Below are 10,722 nucleotides of genomic sequence, written 5' to 3' on the forward strand. Positions count from 1 at the left end.
CCTTCTCACACTTACAAAAGAGAGAGACCAAAAAGGGAAACCTTCAAGTGGGGGAAAAAAAAAGGACATTTAGGTGATGATTCAATTATGAGCAATGTGCCAGCAAAAAGAAATGCGATGTTCGGCTGCACACATTTTGGCTGTACATATCTGCACATTACAGCACCCTCACAATTTGCTCATTTTGCCTGCGATGTGCTATTGCACAATGCTGCCGTCTCGCTACTATAATTACCGCTTAAGATCAAGGTCCTCCAGACAAGAGAGCATAATTCTCCCAAACACTTTTCCTAAATAACCCTCATCTCTAGCAGCAAGTCACTTCCTGTACTTGCCAATACAGAGCAGTGTGGAGCAGTAGAAAGCACAGGGATAAGCGGGGGCTGAGTGGCACAGAGCAGAGAACAGCGATAGGAGTGGGCGGTACAGAGCAGGGAGTGGGGCAGAGCAGTGTACCATAGAGGTGGCATGGTGGAGCAGAGATTTGGACATAAGGAGGCGGGGTACAGAGCAGTGGATAGAGAGGGGGTGGAGCATGATGGAGCGGGGGCAGTGTGGGAGGTGGGGAGAGCAGCAGGAACGTACTGAATAAAGTTACCTGGTCCCTTTACTAGTATATTATAAAGCAATATCTAGCATTATGAACCTTAACTATAAAATCCTAAGCAGCATTATTTATTCCTGCCATAGCTAATGTCACAGTAATTTTCATTCCACAACAACTGTTATCAAAGTAGTACATTGCCCAAAACGTATAACCCCCAAAGCCCAATTATTATAGTCTTGGTGCTGTAATGTCTGTAGAGCTGATTGTATTGTTTTGACGGTACTTTACTGAACTATACATAAATTTAGGCTTTTTCCACTTTATATGTCAATATTAATATCTCCCTGCAGTAATCTATATTTCGGGAATTCCTTGGCACTGCTGTATATATCAGGGGCGATTCAACACCACACACATGAACAAATAACCAGGTTTTTGTTACATGCTGAATGTATCACAACCTGAAAGTCCACCTGATATTTAAAAAAAAAAAAAAAGTTTTTAAAAGATGATCAAAGTACTTCCATCCTTCAGTTTTCCGGTAGACAGAGCTCTTTCCAATCACCCGCCAGATCATCACCATATGAAATGAGACTGAATACACAGAAAATATGCTAGCGGAGGTGGTTAGACAAAGACCTGTCTGGTCGCTTTTTTTTTTTAGACAAATCTTACAATTACCGTGCAATTTGTTTTAAGATTGCTGTTGTTTGATTTTGGACAGGGAAGACGGTGGTGACATGAAAGACGTATGGGAATGTAACGAGGAAATGTTTTCTCCATGACACAGAGATTGGCCGACTCACAATCGCAGCTGTGGCTGATAACTGCTGTCAGAGATCTTTCAAGGGTGAATTTAAAGCGGAGAGTGAGGCGGAGAGAACGCAGGACCTTCCAAAACCAAAATGATAGACAGTGCGGGATAAAACTATTGGAACGGAACCTTTGGGACTTTGTAGCCAGGTGTGACGACAAAACGGGCGCATTTCAAAAAATTTAAGATGCTCTTGCACTTAGGACACACAGAGCAAATGGATTTAAACTTAATCCTACACGTAACTTGAAATGATTTTAGCGGCTTCAAAACAGTTGCTCCAAACGGACACTAGAATGTCCAACTTTTCCGGAGCTCAGCCAATGTAATGGTTTGCAAACTCTTTACACTCACTATGCAAATCGGATGCGACTTCTGGCAATTTTTAGACCAGGAATTGTCCGATTTATTCAGAATAACAAGAATCCAAAGTTGTAGCCCACGAAGTAATGTTCACAGTTAGAAAATGTCACACAAAACAGCTCTATAAAGACAGACCTATTAGAACTGGGTTGTTTGGGTGAGTTAGAATCAGCAATTTTTAAATTAAACAAGTACTAAATTAGACCATATTTATAATATATAAACAATTATTTGTCACCTTAAAAATGCAAAATATACTTTGATTTCTCAAAATAGCTCTTATACTGTACACATAAAGATTTTTCCCCCCATTAAATGCATGTTATCCACAATCAGACACACAAGTAGCTTTTGCTGATTAAAATGATCTATAACATGCCCATAATACTGTATGTTATCGTGATTATATCTGCGTTAAAATTGTTCTTCTTATAGAATGTTTCCCAGCCAAACAGTGTACATGAGTTGTTATGTAGATACAGTCGCAATTAGAGACAAGCCGATTATCATTGTATTCAAGTATATCTACATAACAAATAATGTGACACCGTTTGGCTGGAAACAATTTATCAGAACATTTTTAATGCAGATAAAATAGCAATTACATACAGTATATAGGCATGCTATGTATCATTTTAATCAACAAAAGCTGCTAGTGTGCCTGGTTTGCATCCGGATGTGCGTCACATGCATTTAACATGAAAAATTTACATGTACAGTACTTTAGCTATGTTGACAACTCATAGTATTGTATATATTGTATTTTTAAGGTTAGAAATATTTTTAAATAGTTTATTACAACAGTGCTGTTATTCTGTATTCGTAAGTTAATTGAAACATTTCTGATTCTAACTCGTCCAAACAAACCATCTCTAAAGATTTCCAACTTTATCGACCTGTTTTGTGTCCGAGTTGCAAACTTGGTTCCCATTACATTGGCTGAATTGTATGTTTAACATGGGCAAAAAATCTGCATCAGACGGCTCTTGTGTGGAGCTGAACCTCCGAGTTTGAGTAAAAAAAAATGTCTGTTTTTGCGTAAACATCGGACACTTCACAAAATAAACAAAAATCGTCTCTCATTACATCCGGCCATGGTGTGATTTGGATGCACCTTGTCATGCAGTTACATTCCCTTGGGCAGTACACATGCGTGACCATTAGAAAAACATCACTTTACTGCATCAAACATTGGCAATAGATGGCAGGGACTTCAACTCTTAAGACTAAGCAAATCTATGTAGTGTCCAGCCACAAATCCAAACACTACATAGATCTGCTTTAGCAGCAGTGGTTTAAAACGGATTATTAAAACTAGCTTCAAATAGTTACAATTGCCAGGCAAATAACTCCGTGTCAGATGCCCGACTGTGATGCTTGAGGATGGGAGCTCAAGTCTTAGGCATGACAAGGCTGTAAAATGGGTTTTGAAATCAGAGGGATGTAACTGAACGTGCACATATCACCTGTACAGAACCCAAATAACCAAGCCTGCTTGCCCCACCCTGATACATCAGTAGAACATCGGACCCCCACTGCATGCAATACAGGCTAGCAATGAAACACTTTGAGGTTATTTTGCAACCATAATACACAATGAGATGAAATGCTTATTGCAAAAGAACTCCGTAAACTGGTTGGATGAAAGACTAGCTTACATTGGGAACACTAGTTTTTTGGACAAATTCAGTGTTCTGACACTGTGCGTGCTCCAAAGCTGAACATACTATTCGACGGCTGATTCCAAGTTATACGCATCTCAATTGCAGATCCATTTGTGGCTCAGTGGGTGTAAGTGGGCAGATAGGAGCGATCAGGAGTAGGCTACGTCTTTGGTATCTCATCCCATGAAGATTTGGAAGACGGTCATGAAAGAAATCCTAAGATATATGAATACGCCAACTCACCATTCCATTTGAATCCAGATATTAACAATGAGGAAACACAAGTGTTCATTTGGGTTGATGGAGAGAGGTTTATAGAGTATCGGTCTCCTCTAAACATCACATAAAAAAGGATCACATAGGCTACTGACGAACGCCATCTTTACATGACTTCAGCTGCCACGGCCAAGCGCAGACTGAACTTTGACAAATCAGCATAGTAGCCTCCATAACAAACCTTTCAGATGAAGGGTCAGCTGCAGATCCCCACGTGAGTTAACTGCCAAACAGTCATTACGGCGACATTGGGTCTGTGCTAGAGCCTGCTCGATGCAGGATCTTAAGATGCCAGCGGGTCTGTCCAATCTTTTAAACGGCAAACATTTAAAAGGCAAAACCAAACCGGGCTTCTAAAACGTTTATGTCTATTAGCGGATAATGCTGCTATAAAATTATCGTTAAGCCATCGATAAACCATCCCTACGCCACGTACAGCTAATGACTTTTGGGCCTGTGGTCTCTGTATACTCAGGGGCTGATTCTGGAGTTGTTTTACCAAGTGCAAATTAACTTTGTACATAGGTAAAACAAAGTTGCACAGCAGGGAGGTATGGGGATGTAATATGTACAAGGGAGATTTCGAATTGGGAGGGGGTATGTACAAACTGAAGTCTACATTGCAGCGTAAAAATGAAACTGTCCAGCTTTTGCGGGCTACACGCAAAAGCCGCCAGTATTTATCCTGCATGCAAAAATATGTTTTTTTTTAAAAAAATGTTTGTCTACCTTGCAGTGCAGCAGTTTAACCCTTTGAGTTCCAAGGGAATTTGTCAACATAGGTGTAAAAATCACCAAGGAAACGTTTTTTTTTTTTTATTAACCCTTTGAGTGACAATGTTGCTGTGAGAGATACTCGAAATATTTTTAAAAAATTGCCGGCCCGCTCACACCTTTTTTTGGGTGCAATATTTAACTAAACTTCAATTAATTGACTTATGCTGCATTCTCATTGCCGCCCCTGCAAAATCCCAGGATTTTGTTCCCGTGTTTTTGGCGGGACACAAAGCATCTCAGCTCTACAGACCCCATTCATACTGAACCTTAGACCTGGGAAATTCCCGTGTCTACCCCGTTCACACACTGCTTCCCCTGTTATGCCTGCCATAAAGTGTGTGGTATCTAAGAGCAGCTTTGATTATCTGTTTAAAAAGCAGATTTGAGCAATGCAATGAACTTGCTTTTTTGCAATTTGTGAGAAAAACCCGGGTCTAACCTGTTCACACTGCCATACACCCGTGCATTACCCAGGAAAAACCCGGGTGATTCCCGGGGCATAACACCAGGGAATTTCACAAAGACCCTTTCACACTGAGACAGGACATGGGAAATTACTGCTCTCCCTGGCAAAAACCCGGGTTTTGCGGCAGTGAGAACGGGGTACTAGCTGTATTTGTATTCATTTCTACTACAAGAACAGTCACTGCGAGCTTTGTTGCCATTTTTATCGGATATTTTGAAGATCGCTCACAGCAACAGTTAATCCTCCCTCCCACTTTGCTCCCAGGCATTTACACCATTATACATTTTATACTGTTCTAATATTCTGGATAAATACACATGGAAAAATATGTGATTTTATGCACAGCTTCCCTTTCTGGTAACAAGGAAACTACTGCATAAGATTGGATGTGAAATCGCTCAGATAAATTGTCCTGTAACTATCTCAGACACGGCTATAAATCTCCCCTGTTGGAGAGCCAGAATAAAACATTTGGTGTGCATTACCGCAAATACCCAGATGTTCAACTACGACAATCTAAAAGGAATTTACCAAAAGAGAGGCCACCTGTAACGGCTTCGAAAATTGCCCTCGTTCTTCGCCTAGCCGATGAAATGCAATCTGATGCAACCGGTTATGACCGATGCCCAGCTCGGCAGTGACTACTTATAGGAATTATTCAACCATAATTCAGGGCCTGGGAATGTTATTAAACCAACGATGGAATAATTTTGCCAATTCCTCTGTACTGTCATCACTACAAAGCTCTAAGCTGGAAGAGGAATTTAAATGCGTCTAAATTTCTGGATCTTATTACTAGAACGGTGAGCAAGAGGAAAAGCCTTCATCGGGATGTTCCGACTTTGGGAACAGCTAATAAAAAAAAATGATTCTAGCCGTCGTTGCTCAGAATGAGGCCGCAGATCCAACGCGTCGCTTTCATTTACAGCGGATACTTGTTAATTGATGGAAAGCAAAGTTCAAGTACAGAACTTTCCAAAAGAACAAGAGGTTTTATTAATCCTGATATTACGTTTCAAACAAAGAATCCGACGTATACAATTTAGCTAATGCCTCAGTTCAGAGACTTAAATATACATCTCGTTTTAAGGACAAGGATAGAAAAGTAGGTAGGCCATCGATCATAGAGGATTAGAAGTCTTCGATGGTCATCACCAGGTTTAAGGTTTTTACCACTGACGGCAGAAAATAAATTACTTTCAAACCATCATGGTAGCCATCGATGCTTTCAATTTCTTTTCATTTCGACATGCATTGGGTCGCCCACTAAAGGCTGAAATGGCTAAGGTTGACCGGGATGGAAGGTTGACACAAGCATTAGGTTGACAATAGCTATGTCAACAGTCAAAAGGTCGACATGAGTTTTTCCAATTTTTTTTTAGCCGACAGGCGATATTTCATTCCCTGCCATCCACTACGGCATGGTGGGTAAATAAATGTGTGCCCAAAGCATGGCGAGCATGTCCATGTCAACAATCGGAATAAAAAAAGTCAAAAACTCATGTCAACCTAGCCTTTGTCGACCCAATATGGGTCAACCCAATGACCCATACCTCAGAGCAATTAGGACACAGTTTTTCATGATTTTTTTTTGTTTTAAAACCAGTTTGTTTACTTCACCATCTATGCTGACAGAGGGAGAATATAGTCCAATCCCAAAGCACGTCGAGCGAAGAGAACCATGCAAGGATACACAACGCACTAACCCCAAAAATGTCAAAAAACATGTTGACTATTTCATGTGGCTACCTTTTCCATGTCGATATTTTGACCCGGTCAACCTTTCCTATGTTGACCTTTTAACCCTGGCGACCTATTTCAGGTCTACCTATTGACTTCGGATCTAGACACTGTCTATCTAATAATCTACGCTCATTGGTCCAACGCATCTCTGCTGCACCACCCACTCTTGCAGGGATTTTTATTTTTTAAACAATATGGCAGTTTCCGACCAATTGGAATGACCAATCATTTAAAAACTTACCAATCAGCGGCTGCCCTATTAATTTTAAATATCCTGCCCACCACCAGCCTCTCTCTCTCTAACTGCAAGTGGCTGAGGTGTGGAGGGGGGCAGAGCGGCAGACCCCAAACGCCCCTGATCATGGCCACACTAAACAATTGACTAAATCCTCTGATCGTTTACCCAGTCATACTGTGTGTATGGCCATGATCAGGGGTATTCTGGATTTCAAAGGAAATTGGATAGATATCAGATTGGATCCAATATCTATCTGTGTGAGGGCACCTTTAAATAATGGGGTGTATTCAATGTTTTTATTCTCCATGTGCAGCGAATCCTGTTTAGGATTCACTGCACATTCGCAGGGTTCAGGAGGGCTGCAGCATTGGCTGACAGCCCTCCCTTTCACCCTATTCAATGCAGCAGGGGCTCGCTGCCCCTGCTGGCGAATTTTAACCCCTGCGGCGAATTCCGCAGGGAGCCAGGGAGACGGTGGGCAGGCAGGAAGATATAAACCTCCCTGCCTGCCCCAGAATTTGTGGGGGAGGGCTCCCAGGGCACAGGCAGCAGAGGCTGCCCCCCGGGAATGCTAGCACGGGACAGGGGTAGGGAGCCACTCCTCTGGTCCCGCACATAACAAGCCGGGACCAGATTGAAGTGAATATATGAATATCTAATGAGTGGCTTCTGGCCCCCTGTTGGTGAAAGTTTAAAAAAAAAAATGTTAAAAAAAATTAAATAAAAATGTAATATATATTAATGTGCTTCAAGCACATGAATAGAAATAGCATGCCCCTTAACAGAGAAAAAAAAATCTGATTATTTTAAAAGATCACTTTCCAGTTCACCTTAAAAAAATGTTGATTGCAAAATGGTGAATCATGGCAAAAATCTGGGAGAAAGCAATTTGCCATCCTAGCATTGAATACACTCTCGGCGAATCCCAGTGAAAACCCCATTGAAATACACCAGCGAATTGCAGCGAGCATGAAACGGAGAACTGGCCGGCATTCACTGGTCGCTTTCGGCGCACAGTGAACATTGAATAGGGTGAATCATATTTTCAGTGAAACAAATTCACCGCAAGGAGTGAGAACAGGCCGATTCGCCGAAAAAACAAAAACGGTGAATCGGGAGCATTGAATACTGGCCAATGTATTTTTATTCAATTACTGTTGAATGGCAGCTTTCTTTGTTTATTAAAAACAGGACTAATAAAATGAATGGTTGAAAGGGTTACGAACTGGTTGCTTGCACAGTAGTGTTGCAAAAACAGACAATAGGGACCAATTCCTATGGTCTTCATACAGATGGAACCTTCTTCAGCTAGCCATCTTTGGATGGCCATGGTGAGCCATGTCTCACCACGGTCTATTGTTCTCAACTACAATACAATACAATACATGGAACAATACAGTAGGGGTTTAGTATAGGATTAAGTTTAACAGCTCTGGCTCAATCCTATTCAAGGATCGAGCCATCCTACATGAGGATGGCTCAATCTGTAATTGTTAAACCTTTGAGTGAATTTGTCAATAGGTGTAAAAATTGCCAAGCATACAGATTTATTCGTCATAATGACCTGTAATGTTTACCTGATATAGGAAATATATTTTTTTTTTATAACTTTTTTTTTTTTTTTACACAATTTGTATTTTAATTTATATAACAAATGTGAGCGATGCTGGGATTTTTAGCAGATATTTGCACATCTCTCACAGAGCTGTTGGCACTCAGAGGGTTTAAAAAAGAAACTTAAAGCAGTACAATGCAAAAGGTTGGAACCACTGCTCAACGGATTTAGTGGGAGATTGATAGGTAACAGAAGGGAGTCTTAAAAATGGAGTCTCTAAGGGGGTGATTCAAGGCTGATCGCTATTGTGTGGATTCGTAATCGGTTTGATTATCGAACTGGGCAGGGATGCGGATAGTTGCACCTATGTGTGAATCAAAATAGTGACAGAAATAGCGTACAGGTTGTCGTCGCAATCCCTCACAATTTGATGGACAGGAGGCCGGTGTTTAGAGGTGGTAACCGGACTATTTCTGGGAATGTCAGAAAAAAAACCACAGGTGTACCCAGGCATTTTAAGGGAGGATGCGTAACATTGTGTCTGCTGCAGGGTTGTGGGAGGGTCAGAGTTACTAACATTTGCACAGATTGGGAAAACCATTTAGTGGTGAGTGAATTGTGTATAGATTTGCTGGTAGGATAGAGAATAGTGATCTATTCACAATTCACTCGCAAATTTCCACGGGGCCATTTTCACTCTGTCTGGGTGGCAGTTATCTACTTGTAGTCATCTGCAGCTTTACAGATCAGCTATCAGGACTAACTCAGGTCTAGGTGTCAGAGGTAAGTAACGGCAGAGAAGGTGTCTTAAGGCCCCAATACACTGAGTCGATTTGGTTCGATTTCGGACCATTCCGATGGATCAGGCCGTGAAATCAGCTGTGTGTGACATGCCGTCGGAACCCAGCAGCAGGGGGCGGCCAGCTGGTAGTGGTTGGCAGCGGGGTCCGTCTGAATATTTGATGCCAGATGTTGATTGGCTGAGAGAATGCTGCTATGAGCACCCAGCCGCCCGCCACTACCAGCTGGCCGGACCACGCTGCCCGCCACTACCAGCTGCCCACTCCCACCAGCTGGCCGGACCCTGCTGCTTGCCACTACCAGCTGGCCGGACCCCGCTGCCCGCCACTACCAGCTGCCCACTCCCACCAGCTGGCCGGACCCTGCTACCCGCCACTACCAGCTGCCCACTCCCACCAGCTGGCCGGACCCTGCTACCCGCCACTACCAGCTGCCCACTCCCACCAGCTGGCCGGACCCTGCTACGCGCCACTACCAGCTGCCCACTCCCACCAGCTGACCGGACCCTGCTGCCCGCCACTACCAGCTGGCCGGACCCTGCTGCGCGCCACTACCAGCTGGCCACTACCAGCTGGCCGGACCCTGCTGCCCGCCACTACCAGCTGGCTGGACCCTGCTGCCCGTCACTACCAGCTGGCCGGACCCCGCTGCCCGCCACTACCAGCTGCCCACTCCCACCAGCTGGCCGGACCCTGCTGCCCACCCCCGCAGCAGCTCCCTAGGATGACATGCAATACATCGCTTGTGATTTATTGCATGTAAAAATGGCACATCAAGTGCCAAATCGCATGTGAGCCTCCCGGGGAGCTGTTGGGGGGCTCTCAAGGGCAAATTGGTCTGACTTGTCATTAGGACAAATTGGCCCAGTGTATGGGGGCTTTTAGAGGTGGAAGATAATCTGTGAGAAATGGAGCTGCTGGCTATGGGGTAGAGGGGGAGGTGCCTGCCACACTGAAGGAATTTTTGAAGTGCCAACTTCGATCACCATTCTCTCCCCCCATGTAAGAAGACTGCAGTGTCCCCTGGTGGAACAGAAATTAGTTTAAATTGTATTTGAGTCACATATGTCACTATAACCCGGTCACGTTAATCAGGCATTACATCAATGCCGCATTGAAACCCCCAGTGGCCAAAGCCAACAGTTATAAATATATTTTACATTTGAATGCGTATCTGTGTGGAGAATAAGCCTGTAATGATATGGAGGATTTACAGTCGAGCGCAAGGCGCTTGTATCCATCATATTCTGCAGAAGGTGGACAAGTCACTGACATGTCCCATAAGTGCAGGAGACTTTCTGAAGGCTTTAACCAGCCTAATCTTTTAGGGGGGAATTTATCAAAGGTCGAAGAGAGATAAAGTGGAGGCAGAAAGTACCGATCATCTCCTAACTGTCACCTTGCAGGCAGGGTTTGATTAATGACAGAAGCTGATTGAGTGATCTTTCTCACTCTCTCATGCGGCATACACACAGGGAG

This window comes from Crinia signifera, chromosome 2 (assembly GCF_055691185.1).
Source record: "Crinia signifera chromosome 2, ASM5569118v1, whole genome shotgun sequence".
Taxonomy (NCBI): Eukaryota; Metazoa; Chordata; class Amphibia; order Anura; family Myobatrachidae; genus Crinia; species Crinia signifera.